This window comes from Nothoprocta perdicaria, unplaced genomic scaffold, assembly GCF_003342845.1.
Source record: "Nothoprocta perdicaria isolate Ctin4 unplaced genomic scaffold, notPer1 scaffold_111, whole genome shotgun sequence".
Taxonomy (NCBI): domain Eukaryota; kingdom Metazoa; phylum Chordata; class Aves; order Tinamiformes; family Tinamidae; genus Nothoprocta; species Nothoprocta perdicaria.
The window spans coordinates 1,142,523-1,160,233 of record NW_020454217.1 but is presented as its reverse complement, the minus strand read 5'-3'; positions in this window follow the sequence as shown (position 1 = coordinate 1,160,233).

Below are 17,711 nucleotides of genomic sequence, written 5' to 3'. Positions count from 1 at the left end.
CGGCGGGCGGGGCCGTGGGGCGCGCGTGGGAGTAACAGCCGATCTGGGGGGGCGGTTGATGGCTGAAAAACGCGTTAACACTGAGTTCTGCTGCTGACAGCCTCGTGACCGGCCGAAGCAGATCCTCTCGTGGCTGTGTGAGAAATACATCCCTCAGAAGGATGTAACCTAGTGGCCTAATAACAAATCGGACATTATATGTAGAATTAATAACAGTTTTCTTAGTCGCGCAAACTGCTATTAGGAAATACTGTAGTCAAGGCTTTACAAAGGGCACAGAGCATCTCTCCATTCCACAAAGCAGGAATGAGGCCTGATGTGCTGAGTGGCCTCGGAGGGGGCCAGACGGAGGGGCTATTTTGGCAATTCCAAGTAAGTTTTTCACTTATGGTATAGTATTTAAATAAAACCGTTTTTGAAAAGGTAGTTGAGTAGGGCCAGTGGTTTCGTGTTCCAGGGGCGGGATAGATGAAATGCCCCCCAAGCCAGCTCAAGTTGCAGATGTTGTGACCCTGGCCACTAAATGTCCCCCGGGCCAGGCAACAGCCCCTGCTGCTAACTGGGGCCCGGTCCCTTCCAGGCTCTTCAGCTCCCCTGGCCCCTCACACGAGGTAGCAGCATCCCAGCTGCCCGGCCCTGCTCCGTGCTGGTGCTGCTGGGACAGGGCAGCGTCCCGGCCGTGGGGCAGCACCGGCTGCAGAGCCAGCGCCGCTGCCTGCGGCCCGGCGCCGCTCGCTGCGCTAGCACACACGTAGCGGCAGGTGTGAGGCGGAAGGACGCAGCCTGCTCGGCACACACACAGCAAACGCTGCCTTGGCGGGCAGCCTGGAGCGTGCACACACATTGTCTGTCACCCGCTGGCGCGTCGCCCTCGCACCGCTTTCCATAGCAGTGCTGTTGAGCAGGCAGCATTATTAGTAGGCAGTGAAAGTCGGCATGGCCAGCGTCTCTGTCAGCTTTTGTCACACGTACATAATTCACCCCCTGCTTTGCATGGGGCTGCACCGCTCTGGTGTGAGCTATGATCAAATGTGGCTCATGGGCCCGGGGCCACCTCAGACCTTCCCAACATCTGGCTCTCCCAAGCACGCAGGGTAAAAGCTGCCCTGTGTGCGTGCAGGCTCCGCAGGTGGAGATCAGGAGCTGCAGTGCTGCACTTCACTCCCTGCAATGTCAGCGGGGCAAACAAGTCGCTGCTGAAATCTCAACAGACAGCATGCAAGGAAAGCAGAACACATAAATGTTGGAGTCGAGTTGTAGTTACCACCTCAAGCACTGCACCACCTTCCCTCTTAGCTAACTGGGCGCCCGGAGAGGCAATGTCGGCTGGACCGGCTCTGCTGCCGGGAACCCTGAGCACCTCCTCGCTTGGCACAGCCGGCAGCAGGGGTTGTTCCCATCACAGCCCCAGTCTGTTGTGGACACCCATCAAATCACCTGAGGGAAATCTGAAGCATAGATTAATCACATGATCATCCCATACACTTTCAGGAAAAAAGCAGAGAACTGATATACAGAAAACTGAAAAAGAAAATCCCCATACTTGTGAGAAATGCTTTGCATTTTGCCTATGATAGCAGTGCTGTTATCTCTGTGATGGTCAAAAACCAGAACAAGATTTGCAGAGAGATACATTATCTTCTATTAGGCCAGCTAGTGCGACTCGAATAAAATAAGCAAGGCTTTCAGTTCATAAACCCTTCTTCAGGTCTAAAACAAAACCAGCAAATGAATTTACTTGAAATTGGCTGTTTCTGTTTTCAGTTTGAAGAAGGAACTGTATACCTCAAAATCTGCTTTCCCAAATCTGGTAAAATCCATCATTACGGGTTGCTAATGGAACAAGAGCAAAGTCAGATAGGAAAAGAACATGCTTATAAAATATATTGCTGTTGTGGATCTAAAATTAAGAGACTGCATTCTTTCCACAATTTTTAATATTAAAAATATGGCTTTCTTTTTTGGTTTTGTTTTGTTTTTTAATTACGTATAGCCTGGCTTCCTTTTTCAGTATGGTTCCCTGATGGCTTGAGTACAAAACCATGCCAGGTCTCTACGAAGGGGAAATAGTTTTCAGATGTGTAATGCTCTAAGAGCAACATTTAGTTCCCATTTAATTCAGTGACTCAAAGATTCTTAGCACCTTTCAGGGTTGATTTATTCATAACCCTCACAGTGATTTTAGAGAAATCATCATCTGCCAAAATAAATCTAGTTTTAACTTTAATTTTATTTAAGATAAAATAATCTGTAAATTTTAGTGGTTTCTTTCAGTCTTTGTACATCAGAGTAAATTTAGGAAATTGCACCTGAAATATATGTCCAAACTTCTAGTGAGGACTTTTCCAGAGGAAGCTGGTGGCTATAACCCACCTGTGATTAGCACCACCCCAGAGGCTCACCCATCCACAACTTAGAAACATCTGACTGCCATTTCTAAGTATAAATTGTGTTATAACAATAGCTGCTTCTCTCTAGCTCATTTAAATTAGTGGCAAGACTTGGCCAAATAAACACATGACTGCTATTAAAGAGGGTGTCAAAAGTTTTTTCTTTTTTCTCTGAAAACTGCTTGATTGGTCACTAGAGGGCAGAAAAGAACAGGGGATTATTGAATATTGACAAACTGCAAGGACGTCCTTTACTTTCTCCTTTGGAGACGGTTGTTTAGCGGCAGAGTCACCTCCCTGCCATCCTTGGAGACAGTCTATCCGATTTAGGATTTTCAGCTGTCCACCCCTGTTTCAAGGGCATTGATCAGTTCTAAGTGGTTCCTACAGTGCTTTGCCTAGTGCTGGGAAGTAGTGTCCGAAAGACACTACAAATGTGTGGAAATATGTTTTTGCTCTTAAAAACAAACAAACAAACAAGCATCAACAACAAAACCTATAAGCAGAAATGTATTAGTGCAAGCTATTTTTCCTGAGGGTAAAGAGATGCTGAGTAATTTGAGAAATAAGAGGATACAGCAAAATTTAGGCTGCATAACAATGAATGCATATGTAACTGTATCATTAAAAAAATACTTTCTTCTTCCTCTTTCTATATATCTTTTTTTTTTCTTTAAACCAAATCATTTCAGTTGACCTATCAAGTAGTTGGGCTGCCTGACTGAGGCAAGCAGGAAGCAGTGCCTTTTCTCGGCCAGTCCCTATTCCGCAATTAGTGCCTTTCTATGCGCCAGCTTTGCTTGGCCAGCAGATGGGGGTAAAGTGGAATAAATGGAACATGTTGTTCTAGCACAGGGAAGAAGGGACACAATCATTTCAAGAGGGAAGGAGATGGGAGACAGTGAAACCCTGAGAGACAGACACTGCAGAGGGGAGCGATTAGGTACCTAATGGATGTACCTCATGGATGAGGGATCATCCATCATGGGATGTGTGAGTGGTCAGGGGAACTAAGGTTAGATTAGTCAGGATAAGTCAAGCTTTTGCTCCAGAACCCATTTTCCAGAATCCTGATTTCTTTCAAATGAATGTGGTTACATAGGTATTAAAATCAGATATGATTAAGAATCAGATTTCATAAGAATTTAAATCATGAGACAGTGTGAAGAAGGTTTTTAGGCAGATTATAACTGAGTGCCAGAAAAAGGAAACAGTTTCAAAAGATTATTGGGCTCAAACTCTAATGTTACATGTTGTCAGTAGAAAACAATAAAAATAAATGATCATTAAAGAAAAAAAAAAGAGAGCTATGCATATGTCTTGATAAGTGTAAGTTATCACGGAGAGAAACCAAATTCCTTGGATGATTTTCCAACATCTTCTCATTTACTGTGACCAAAATGTTTCAGAGTACATTTTGCCATGGATACCCATGGAGGAAGCAAGTGCTGTGATTCATTAAAACAATTCTTATTTTCTTGTAAACAAGATTTTAAAATTGCATCCAAAGATATTTTTTCCCTTGATTAAATAAATCTCAAAAGTCTTTTTACCAGACAAAGATGGTATTTGCATTTCTGCCTGAGTTCAGAGTAAGCAATTCCTCCTGTATTTTACAGAACTAATTCTCACTTAGAGGAAATCCTCCTTTCATTCATGATGAATGAATGCATGTTGCATGAATAAACCGAAGAGAGAATCTATTTAGTAAGCCTCTTTATCATTAAGCAATACTTCAAATTCAGTGTAGAATTGGGCCTAAAGAAACCTAGAAACCCCTGTTTATCAGAGCTTTAAAATAATTCTATCTTTAAACTGCATTAATGGCAAACAATATTGTAAAACTGAAATAAAAGTTAAGAATTTGGCTTTATATTGAGACTCTGCCATTTAGGTCTCTATTTTAGCCTACATAACCTGGCTAAAGGATGTGCATGTGAGATATTAATGATCTGACAGTTTCACTGATGCCATATATGAGTGTCTGCTGGGTGTCACACTGAAGTGTATTCAGCAAATATTTAGCTCAAGCAGAGAAAATGAAACATGCTTGCAAACTGCTCATCTACAGCAATTTTATTATTATTATTATTATTATATCTGTATATGCTGTTAGAAAATAATGATTTTTTGTTTTCTATTTATTCATTGAGAGATTATTGATGTTACCTTGGAAGATTTCTCTGTCAGACAGAAATGATGATACATTACCAAAGTTTCAACGTATTTAACTGTTTTAGTATTTATCTTTTCATTTGAATTACATTTTAGATTAAGGTTCACTGAGTTATTAAGCAGTCAAATGGTTACTCCCCTCTCAACTTCCAAGTAAAAAACAGCTAAGAAAAACATCTTGGAATTATTATGTCCTGGGCATTACTGCTGTGCCCCTCTCCACATTCCCCCCACCCTGGTCCATTAAGAAACATTTTTTTTCCAATCATTCTAAAAAAAAGTGTGTCTTCTTTTCTTTGACTGGACATACAGAACCTTACATGCTGGAATGTCACCTTATGGTCCCTCTCATGACCATGATTATACAGTGATATAACCCGGTTGCCTAAAAATAGTAAATAGTAGTGCTTATATATCACCTGAGACTGTGCTTATTTTGCATGCTATGTACCCTCTGTGCACTTGGCCAGTACACCCAGTGCTTAACACTCCATAAAACCCTCTTTAGATAGCAACATTTCCAAGTGTATAAATGCAGGATTTCTTTTCTTTTTTTTTTTTTTTTTTTAAGCCAGCTGAAGCTATGCAGAGCTACACATTTCAAAATTACTCCTTTGTATTTTAGACTTTGTATTTTAGATGACTAAATAAATTTATTTGAAACAGAAAAGTGTCCTTTTTATATTAAAATGATGCATGGATGTGAACCTGTGTTAAGATGAAATGCACAGGATGTAATTTCAACCGCAAGGGTACTTGAGGGTAAAAGTAAATATAACCCTGGTTTCCCGCGGAGTGCCTCTAGGAGAGTGCTCCTGACACTCCTCCCTTCCCCTTCCATTGCTTTGTCTCATCTGGCCAAGCTCTTTGGTCTCAGAGCAGGAGCTGAAGGAGTCTCCTACCTCACTCCTCCAGTACTTGCCCCCTGGGAGCCCATTCCTCTTTCCAGAAGTACCTCATAACCCGCAGCATTTCAGAACTGGAGACAGAAGAGCTAAGGAGAACACTGGACTGGTGGGGGATGTAGTGTTGTGATGAAGAACTAAAACCTCTGATCAGAAACTAAAAGCTTAAAACCTCTGGCCATCTGAAATGCCGGCATTGCACACAACAGACATGCAACCAAACTGATCCATTGGCATCTAACGCCGAAACGGCTTCCTCCCAGTAGGTTAGTAACAGCTATTCTTCGGAAGCAGTTTCACCAACAGTCCTTTCTTTGTTGTCTGGACATGTCCTGCTGCAGAGCTACTGCAGTCGCTGGATAGGGTCCCACGTGTGGAAACTCTTTAGTGTGTATCAGAATAGTCCCAGGGTGCATATGGGGACATGGCGCCTTCCAAGATTAATCACACTCCTGGGAAAAGATCTATGGAAAGCATGCTTGCAGCTAGGGATCCTTGACTGTATGCCAACAAAACACTTCTCTCATTTGTGGTGTTGGTTTGACACCCTTAGCAAAGTCCCTGGGCCCAGGGCGGTACAAAGCACTGTAGAAATTACAGCAGTGTACACACAAGAGTACACACACAGAGTGACTTTCTTTTCCATTCAGGTACTTTGGACTATAGTAATATCTGTTCTTTTTATCAGGAACGTTAGCTTCTCATTTTATATCGAGATTGAGTGACTTCAGAGCAGTCTGCTGCTGGCTGTAGTGAAGATTTGACTGACCAAAGCACAGACTTGGCTTATCAGAACAACTGATGCCTGCCTCCCTTGTGAAACTATAATTTCATCTGAGACAGAATGATCTCTGTAAGGAAATGTCAGAAGGAATCCTCATGTTTAGCCAAAATGGCTTTTAGCAGAGCAATCTTGGAAATGAATAAAACTCATCTATCCTCATTTGGCAACTACTTGAGGAAAAACTGAGAGGGCAGCTGGTCTCAGAATAAAGGATAGATTCACTATAGAGAGTGGGAAGTAGGAATTGTACCATTTGTACAATTCAAACAGTACTTTTTCAATTTGCACAATAATTGTAATATAACTTCAGGGGAGGATTGCTCTATTTTCAGTAGCAACCCCACTGAGTGCTTTGGTGTTGGCTTGGTGTTGGCGAGGTGCTGCATCAGTGACTCTCGTGCAGCTGGCCTCGCTCTGGCTAACAAAGAATTGGGGTATTTTCAGTAGTCATGTTGACCTACTGTCATGTAGGTCAGTAGCCACGCTGACCATATCGGTGTAGTGGAATTTCAGAAATATATCAAAATACTTTGCTAAATAAATTGGTCAACTACTCCTTTTAGGATAGGAAAGGAAGCTGAAATGTTTGTTCTTGTGCTTCTGGTCCAGGCGATCCTGCTGAGGGATGCCTGTAATTTTGCACTGGCAGAAGAGACAGAAAAAGGAACAAATGCCACGGCGGATTCCTTTAGCTAACACTTCTCAGTACTGTTTTATTTATCTATGGATGGATATAAAATGTACTTTGATGCTGAGCTCATAATATTCATAAAGGGCACATTTAATAAACCTCTGAAGAGGAAAATGATTTCTTATATGAAATCAGAAACATTATCCTGCAGGATGGTGAGATATTAAACCGATGTTGATGCTGCCTGCATTGCTGAGAGAGACCATGGGAAACTGCAGTGGCTAAACCTAAGCTGTTATATATTACATATTACATGCATTAATACATACATGGATGGATGGATGCATTAAGGGCTGCCCTGTCCAGCTTTCTCGCCAGCCAGATGGTAGCTCGTGAGCCGGGCTGAAGCGGTGACACGAGCTGCTCCACATGGTCCCCAACACCTGAGGCCACCGAGGTGCAGCCTCCAGCAGCTCGCGAGGCAGCTTTGGGGGTGGGACAGGGACAGAGAGCACAGCACAGTTCACAATAGCCAACAGACACTTACCTGGCCTTTGTTGTATTGCATATCAATCACCTGTAGAGTTGTCTATTCTGTGGGTAGGGTAGAAGGGCTACCCCAAGAGTGGAAGAGACGTTAACACGTGCACAGGCAGTCACGCGCCAAGGCAATGGCAGAATCACACCAGCAGTTTTATCAGCAGAAGGGAGTAGTCCTAACCTCACTAATTATTGGTTTGAGCACCAGGAGCACATGAACTCCAAGCTATGATCCCAAACAGCCCGAGCTTATCGTGTCACTTGAGCTAGGGAGCTGAACATGTGGAGAGAAGTCAGCTTGGGACAACACTGAAACCCAAACTCATCCCCAAGGAATGAGAAGCCCAAAGAGCCACATGTATATTTTACTTACTGAACAATTTCATAAATAAATTTCTATATAAAATAAAACAAGGAATCCAAGACTGTCTTTGTTTGTATTTTGAAATTGCCTGGTTACTGATTATTTAAATTTGTAAGTTGCACTTTTTTCCACATACTTTAGAGAGAGGATTTATTGCCAGTTATTTTTTCATCGGCAAGGTGCCAGTGTCCTTTTTTAAACTCAAGCTTTTGGCTCCAGCTGATCCCAGCACAAATGCAAAAGCTTAGGTGACTTCATACTCCCCAGACAGAGCTTACAAACCCACATTGTGTGAAAGCCTGATATAGCACCTCTGTACCTATACTGGGAGAGGTTATGTAAAGCATCTAGACATGTGCTTTTTGCGAGTACTGGCAAACTCTGTTGCTTTTTTTTTTTTTTTTTTTTTTTTGGCTTCTAATGCCAGGTACTCTTTATATCTTAGAGCACAGTCTGTGCCATTTGGACACCCTTCCTTCTGCCCACTTGTCAGAGAAAAAGAAGTTGAGTGATGAGAATATGACACAAATAAGATGTGCATTATGTGCTACCAAGTTGCAAACCAGAAATTTTAAATCAGTGGAAGACAAATTGGCAACAGCTGCCTCAGAAACAAGAAACTATCCTGTACTACTGCATGGCAGCTATTTGGTGTCTTGGCCTTTTACAGAACATTGGAACACATAAAAACATCGGTCAAAAATGTTAATGTAAATGTTAATGAAAAGCCCAAACAACAGAAAGCAATGAATATTCAAAAAAAAAATCCTGTAGAATATCAATGGGAAATATTTTCACAGGTGTGTGACAATCAGCTGCCTTGTGTGGCTGCTTGTAAGGAAAAAAATACTACATTTCTGTTACAGGAAGACATATGTTTGTAAAAAGACAAAACAAATACACGTTTTCCTGGTCTGGATAATGAGAAAAAACAACCTTCCATACTTGCTTGATGTCTTGATTGGTGTTCAATTAAAATCTTGCCTTTCAATCTAGAGACCTCTAAAAAGCTTACTAACTAATGATTTTTTTTATCATTTATTGGAAGGCTTTAGATTGCCAAGTAATTAGCTAGGAGAAATAAGACAGAGATAGGGGAACTGCTCTTTATGTTTGCACATTAGGCTGCCTAGATTGTGCTGCATTGTGTTTGGCAACCCACAACTCCAATAAATACTGATATTTCAGGCGAAATTCAGAATTAATCCAAAGCAAGAGGCATTATCTTGTCCTTTGCTATGTGTGTTTCACCATCTTATGCCACTCTCAAACATTTATCTACATGAAACTTGCACTCTCTTATGTTTAAATTGCTTCTGAATTTGATGTAGGCCCTTTCCTTTTAACAGTGTGTCTGCTCATGACTAAGCATTTAAGCGCTGAATTGGAGCTTGTTCACAGCAGACCACTGACATGCAAATCTTATTTTTGCATCTGACACGTTTGCATAGGCAAGCCTAATAGCAGAGTGACAGGCAGACACCGCTTTGGAGCTCACAGGCTGCTAACTTGTTCAGCTGCCTCTCAGCTCTGGGGAGAACAGAACTGCTCCTAGTTGTTTGCAGAGCAAAAAAGTTGTTCACTTGAACTCCAGCTGCACCCAACCTTGTTCACAGTCACAGGTCTCTGACGTGCCCAAAAATGGTTTGAGCTGTCTCTGTTAAACCCTCCAAATGTGCCTTTTGCATCAGCAGTCCGACTTCCTGCTATTCGAGATAGGTTAAGACAAATTTGAGGCAGGTGAGTGGTCAATTATCTGTGAGACTGAAGTCTCAGTGAGTAGCTGAATGCATCTGCTCATAAGACTAAAAACGGAAGGAAACGTTGACGCTGCGTATCAGCAATGCAGTCATAATGTGTTTCGGTAGTCTGACAATACTAAAAGTATGCTGACTCTACAGTTTAAATATTGTATAACACAAGAGCAGCTCAAACATCTATTCAGTAGCTTGGTTGTATGTTGCTGGAGTGATGCAATACAACATAGCTGCAGACTCCTTTCCCTTTTTCTTGCTAGAAAGTCTAGCTCTAGCTCTGTGTTTCTGCATTTTGACTATTACGATTTTTCTGCTACGGCATAAAAACATCAGCATGGACATGGTATCACAACTACAAATGCCCTAAATCTAGATGTGAAACCTATTAGCAGTATTAATCTATAGGCAAAGCAGCTGCTCAGTTGCTCTACTGAGCCATTTTTTCTTTCATAAGCAACACAGAATAAACAAATACTAGGTAACACTTGAAACTATCATTTACGTTAGGCTTTTACGTTAAGTTGCTGCTTCTTATCATTGCAAAAGACTGATGCTGGTTATTACTGTCCAGGAGAACTGAATGATACTGGCACAAACCGAGTGCGAGGCAGCAAGTGCAGGTTCCCGTGGGCTGTGAGGGGGTGCAGACTCCCATGGGCTGACAGGGAGCCCGCGCTCCGTTACACTCGTGCGGCTGTGGGGATGATGCACAACGAGGGCGGGATCGCTCCAAGCTCGGAGCACAGCCCCCTGGAACAGATACACTCATCATCTCCTCCGCTCCGTCAAGGAAACCTGGTAGTAGGAGTTTGACGTGAGAGTTACCACTCGTATCACTTCTATTTTAAGGGTTACACACTGAGTGTAGTAACATCGATTTTCAGGGAAAAAGATCCTTAAGGAGTGTAGTCCTTACACAGGACTACAGGGCATTGTCCTGTACAGGACAATGATTATGAATGTAATTACGAATAGAAGGACAATGGCCTTACACAGGACATTACTGTCTCTCTCCAATTCCTATGGATAGAAAGAGGACATGACCCTGAGAACGGAGGACGTTGCAGAGCCCACGCAGCAGCCCTGCAGCAAGGAGCAGGGACCTGCTCCGGTTACGGGGCGGCTTCACGCATGCCTCCTCTGGAGAAGGTCTCCTGTCTTTTCAGGAAGTCTGTAATTTCATTAGGCATGGGTATTTTTCATCAATTTTAATTTAGAGTAAGATCAATGAGAGAAAACAGAAGCATGCTCCTCTGTACTTCATTTTTAATAGAAACTTGTCAATAGTCAAGAATATGTTTAGACTTGAAAAGCCTTGGGATGTAACATATGAATCAGCAATCTTGGTTTTGGGTGAACAGATAGTGAATCATCACTTCCCTTTCTCTATCAGTACCTACAATGTGTTACATAAAAGGGACCAAGTACATACACCACATTGCTTTCTGGTATTATACCTGCAGGGCGTTCATAATCTGATTTTGAAGCTAAGAGCCTTGAAGATAAGGTCATTTCTAAACCAGAGACATTCCATTGACCAACACCCCAACCTGCTCTCACGCTTGCAGTACTGCAACTGGTGAGAAGTTTCTTCTTAAATACCTTCTCATGGGATATACAAATAGAATATGAATTATGAATATGGTTATTATTTGCAGAAGGCAAATGTGTAGTGCCACATGGTAGTAATAAATAGATACATCATTCATATGCTATCATTTTTTTACAGAGCTAGAATTTATTTTCTGTCATGCTCGCTGTCTTTATGACTAGCCTGAAATAAAGGCAAGAAAAGGAGTAACTTTTCCCATTGGGAAGGGAAAGCTTCAAAATTTAGCACTATGGATCACATGAAAACAGTATCCCAGGAGAATGCCATGAACGCTAAGCTACCATGCCATGTTATTCCTACTGTTTGGGAAAGCTACCTGGTAGAATTCCATGATAAAGAAAGATTTTAGAACTGTTCTGTTTCAAACAAGTGCTCTGTTAGAAATTCCAATTTTATAACATAAAAAGTCCTTACTATCTCTGCCTGAGGAAAATCCTCAAATAACTCCTCATACCCTTAACAGCACATTATGACTAATAAATATATATGTCAGTGCCACTGAGGTCAGATCTATGACATGAGTCAGAGGACCCTGGTGGATGAACTGTGCTCTCCTTATGCTCAACGTGCAAATTCTTTCCCCTTGTCTGGTTAGTGCAGTGCGGCCAGAAAGAAATCGCCAGGAAGAACCTAAGTGGGTTAGGTTGGCAGCTGAGCAACCTTAAGTGGTTTGAAGCAAAGTTTGGTGTGGTATAGGAGCAGCATGGTGAAAGAGCAGCTGCTGTTCTTGGTGTTAGACACCTTTTTCATGGCTTTAGGAAAACAGAGAGGTTTGACACACTTATTGGCAGCTTGAATGTTTAAATGAGATGAGGTAAAGCAGTAACAAAAATCTTAGTGGCTTTAGCAATAAGCTTTGGGTAACAGTTTAAGGGAGAGAAAGTGGAAGTGCGGTAAACCAGCCTGGGGAAACGTTCAGCCAGAAGGTGAAATGTAAATCAAAGCCTTGAGAAGTCCCAAGCTGAGGTGGATCAGAAGCAGCAGAAAGATGGAGCAGCAACATGGGTAGAACTAAAGCTGTAAGGTCTTACAATGTAGTGTGAGAGCACAGGCCTACAAAAAGCTTTTTAAGTTTGCCCGTCCAAAATTGTTTCAGCAAACAAAGTAAATGGTTCCTGTATCGGCATTTAGGAGGGCTGGAAAGATTTTACATGTTTATGAACAAGTGTCATTTGGACATGGAGACAGAAGTTAAATCAAAAGCCCTGAAGGATTGAATGAAGAGAGATTGCAATTGTCGTTTACCAAGTGCCATCTCTCTTCCATAGGTGACTGAAACCACCTGTGAGATCAAGAGGATGATTTCCAAACCTCCCAAATTTGTAATCAAAAGGAAAACAAATCACAGATTAAATACAACCTATTATACCCTGAAGTAAAGGTGAGAGAGCAGCTGTTTCCTAAACAAATCAAAGAGTCACAGAGAAATTGCACAAATACACCAACCTGTACAAAAAGTCTTGCCACAACAAACAAAGCAGAAATTCTGTTGATATTTTGTGGCGAGAACACCGAGAGGCCTGTTTGAAATGCAGAAATAGCTCAGGCTGCTCTGCTGATCAGCCCCAGCAAGGGAGCTGCCCGCAGGGCTGTGTGAGCAGGGCACAGCCGCGGGTCAAGGGAAGGGCCCGGCCCCCTCGCCAGGCGCCTGAAGGTCGTGTCTGCAGCACGGTGCCCAGTTTGGGGCTCAGTAAAAGAGGCACATGGACTGGCTGGGGGAAACGTCCAGGACAGGACAGGGCTACAAAATGATCCATCAGGAGAAGCCAAGGGAGCTGGGTTTGAAGTAAAGCAGGCAATGTCATGCAGTCTTTTACTACCTCTAGGGAGATGATGGAGGAGATGGAGACAAGATCTTCCTCCAAAATGAGCAGCAAAGGGACAAGGGTCTAATGGCTATATAGCAGCAAAGAAATTCCAGTTAGGTAAATGGAAAAAAACAAGGGAGGTAAAGGTTGTCCACAAAGCTTTGTCCTTGGGGTATCAAAAGGCCTGAGGAACCCAACTTCCCCACTTTGGAGCGAGTCCTGGTGTGAGCAGGAGCCTGGGATTAGATCAGCACACGAAGTGCCTTCCAACCACAATCATTCTATTACTGCAATTCTCTAGAGAAATATGAAACCTTTTTTTTTTTTTTTCCTTCTCCTTCCCTGTAGATTCATGATTCAAAATTGCAGAAACTGTTCTCAGAATTACTGCATGCATGAGGCAGGCACATTTTAACAGTGAACTCTTTGTGTTCTGGGAGCAGCATCCAAGAATAACCCAAAGAAACCACCTTATTACAAATACGTTATTTAGGCAACAGTCCTTTCTACACTCAGAGGCCCTAACTACTTCCTCATCTGTTTCAGGATGAAACAAGATCAATGCTGTTATAGCACCTGGATTTAAGAGGTCTCATTCTTACTAGCAAATCTAAAATTTACTTTCTGCATGAAGTTTGATCTTTGTGAGACTGGAGAAACATACAGTTATATATTGCACACCCAAAAAGGATGCTAGAATAAGTAGGTCAGATGCTAGGAAACTCCTATTTTAAGGCTGAAGTGATTATAAATCAGATTAACTCTGAAGGAGAAAAGGTTCATTCATTGCTTAGACCTGTGCCATAGGGGAGCTTCCTCCCACTCAATAAGGCAAATCCAAGTAAAAACTGACACAGAATTTCACCAAACTAATCTCCAAGCACCGATTTCCCCCTGTGATACACAAGGCAAATATAACCTTGTGAGCAAATTTGAAAAACAGGAATGGCTGATGTCCCCGTGGTGGCAGACTAAGAAAAGGAGGACTCTTTGCCAGTACGGGGGAAATCTGTGAAAGGTCCAATTTCTACAAACTTGGAACTGGGTAGGAAACAGCCCTATTCTCCTGTGAAAGATTTCAGAAGTTGTCTCATGATGAAATACCCGGAAAAAGGAAATATTTTTGAGAACTTATTATTCCTACCTCAAATATATTTAGACACTTTGTCTGAAATGTTTCATTTTCATTTTTACCTTTGTTCTTTCAGAATTAAAAGCCATTTTAAAAGTGAAGTAAAAGGTGATATTTTAACTATTCTGTTTTTTTAGCCTTTCTTCTTCCTGCAGCACACATGGATGCTGACCTGCAATTCTCTAGAAAAAAATCAACATATTCCAAGGAAAACATATTTCATTGGCAACTTCATCCTGAATAATATAAGAAAAAAAGGCCTTTGAATTCTCCCAAAGCATCACAGTATCATCATGAATTTTGTGTTTACTGAAGATTAGTGGAATATTTTTTCTGTCTGCAAATTGTATGTTAACAAGTCATCATAAGTTACTGATATCTCTTAATTACTTCTAGCAGAGATATTCCAAAACTGTATTTGCATGAGCTCAGCCTTGAGGAACGGGATAATAAAAATTCTAGAAAGACGAAAAACTTACTTATTCCACATACGGACTGTGCCAGTGCCAAAAAAAAAAAAAAGAAAATCCCTAAAACAACAGTGGCGTCTCCCAATGAAAGTTACCTTGGTAGCTACCTACCATTGGAAATGCTAAAGGCTGTTCAACTGCAACACATCTCCCTTCTTCCCTCCCGAAGCCCCTGGGGATGACAACACAGCAGCACAGCAACAGCAACCTAAAAGTAACAAAGTTAAACACTAAGCCATAAAATCTCATTTAATTGCTCTGTTTTGGAATAGAAGTTGAAGAAAGCAGCTCTTTCATCCTACTCTGCCACAAAATGACCACAGCCAACAAGCACATGAACAAACAACCCATCAGCTCGCTGATTTATCCTCTGCTTTAAACGTTGCTGATTGAGAAAAGGGTCAGTTCAGCTAGGCAGGTGAAGAACAGCGAGACCATGTCAGGCTGTCCACATATGAATGCACTCACTGTCGAGCTCCTGCTATATACTTGTCTTTGAGAGAACAGCTTGGACTTGATTGCAGGGTTGTCACAGGGCAATTTCTGTGAACTCACTGAAAAGCCAGCCCCCACGGGTTACATTGCTCAAGGATAATTTCAAGTGGGAACTATTTTAAAATCATACATTTAAAGTTTATTGAAGCTATGGTTGCAATTTACACTGGTTGGTTTGTTACAATTAGCATTTTACATTTGAAATAACATTTTTAGGAAAAGGGAAGGGAACCAGAATATCAGTGTCAATTCTGTATTATTTGCTACAGAATCAGTTTGAAGCGCACCCCATATGATGCGGTTTGATTTTATAATCACCCCTGCCTCCTCCAGGAATATATTTCTCTGCTTGTTTCTGTGTGAAATGCACCTGCAAATGTCAGGAAGCTGATATGCCACAAATTGCTGTCAAATGCATAAGAAGACAATGGCATTTTTTTTCTCTGGCACTCCTATTTTAGCAACCCTATTGAAGATAAGACAGACAGACAGATCTGCAATTTTAAGCTGCCCATGACAGGGAGGCAGCTGTACCAAAATAACTAGAAACCCGAGTCCCTTCTAAAAAGAGCAGATAGAGAACCATCACTGACAGTGCAAACTGTTGTGCTACCTCAAATAACCCCATGAATTTGTCTCAGCACAATCCTCAGACCCTTTTTGGGTGAGGAAAGCAAAGTTCTAGCTGTGCACAGCCCACTCTGCTTGTATTGGCTTGTGTTCGTGCTGCAACACAAGCCTGTGACCATGAACGCACTTCAGGTTAGCGAGCAGCCACAAAGCAGCTGTTTCCAGGACATATTTACTAACTTGGGCAATGATCAGTCCATGAAAAGGCTGCATATCTCACTGCTGGATTTTTGCTAAGCATATCACCTTAAATAATCTTTCAATATGTTTTCCAAGTCAGGCAAAACATGTGTTGTAACATGACAGAAGCCAAGTGTTTTATGGTGGCAATCAGTGCAACAAGCTGCACCACAGAAGTGTTTATAGCAAAGCTTCAAGGCAACTTCCTTTTTCTGCAAACATGGATGAATGTGTGTGGAATAAAATAAATCTCCAGATCTTCCTTAACACCTATGGGTTTCTGGTGAGCTCTGCCCAGTGGCCGTAGGTGCTCATGGGTGCTGTAGCAGCTGCCGAGAGGTGCTACCTGGAGGGCTCTGAAGACGGACTCGAACCGTGGAGGCTCCTAACACCTCCTCAGCGTTGGCTATGCTTTTTTAGTTTCTAAAACAGGTAAATACAGGATATTTGGTAAGCATTGGCCAAATGCTAGATCTTCCTTTAGCCTATAGGGGGATCCTGGGCCTTGTTTACTGCTGTTACCTGGGTGGCTAGGGCTGAAATTCTTTTTGTTTTTAGCTCTAACAGAAATTAAAACCTCCAAAATAACAAGACTCCAAGTGCAGAACTACTGTTTTCTATGAATTTTCCAGAGCAAACCATGAGAAAGCATCACCTGTATTCAAGAGGGAGCTGGCAGCCACAAGAGATAAGGAAGACAAGGAAAATGAGAGGAAGAGGATGCGTGTAGAGGGATGTGACTAGAAGCGGATGACTGGGGAAGGTCATTGTGAATAACTGGCGCCGAAGAGCAGACGTCTGCGCTTCCAAAGGGCCTTGTCTGCGTTGCCAGCTACGTGACAGCCATCGCCAGGGGCTGGCGCCAAGGGCAGCAGCTTCAGTCACCACAGGCCCATGCTCAGGACGGGAAGTTCCTGTGAGCGCTCTAGTTTCACAGGCAGAAAGAGTGCGTCGAGCAGCACCGCAGTCACTCGGCAGCACCGCAGCCCCGTCCCTCCCACCTCCTCCGGCTCCTTTGCACATCGTCTCCCAACAAACACCCCGGAGAGCTTTTCACTCCTTCAGCTCACAAGAGCAGAAAAGAGCTCGGAAGGCCTCCAGCACCCGGGCATCGCTGCAAGCTCCCTTGGCCTCACAGGGCTTCCTGCCCGCTACTTGTGCACGCACTCGCTGACCTTCAATGTGCAAAAGCAGTTTTTCACTGAAGACAAAGGCAGTTATATTCTAGGATGAGAGATTTCTGGCCCTCACAGTGTATATTACAACATGGGGCTCCAGGTCCTTCCAACAAAGCTTATGCTTCCTAGTTTCAACTGGATGTGGTTTCTGTTTCACCTTGCAGTGTCTTTCAGCAGAGACTTGAAGCCCTGCTTTGCTGGGCCAAGCAACACCAAGTCCGCACACAGCACCAGGAGGTGCCCTTGGCCACAACAGGCAGTGCAGCAGTAGCTTTGAAGACTACTCCGGGGTAGTAGTTCTTCTGGGCCTCTGGGGGCGAGCAGAAGGCTTATCCTCAAGCTTAAGCACAGGCTGGGCAAGCAGAGCACAGGACAGGGCTCCCCTAGGCATGCCATGCGGGTTCAGCCCTCCTGCTGATGGAGGAACCCGCCTCACTTGCTTCTTCAGTGCAGACCCCGCTGCCTCATCCCCGGGCCTGGCAGGAGGCTGCGAGAGCAGAGGCCGAAGCAGCAGCAGCCCAGTCACGGCTCCTAGACACTGGCACCGTGCCGCGAAAGGGGAAAGCGGGAGAGAATTAAAAAAAATAAAAGACAAAACGACAAGTGTTTCTGCTGGGTGGGGGACAGCTCTGCGCCCCCCGCCGCCCCACGCGGCGGCCA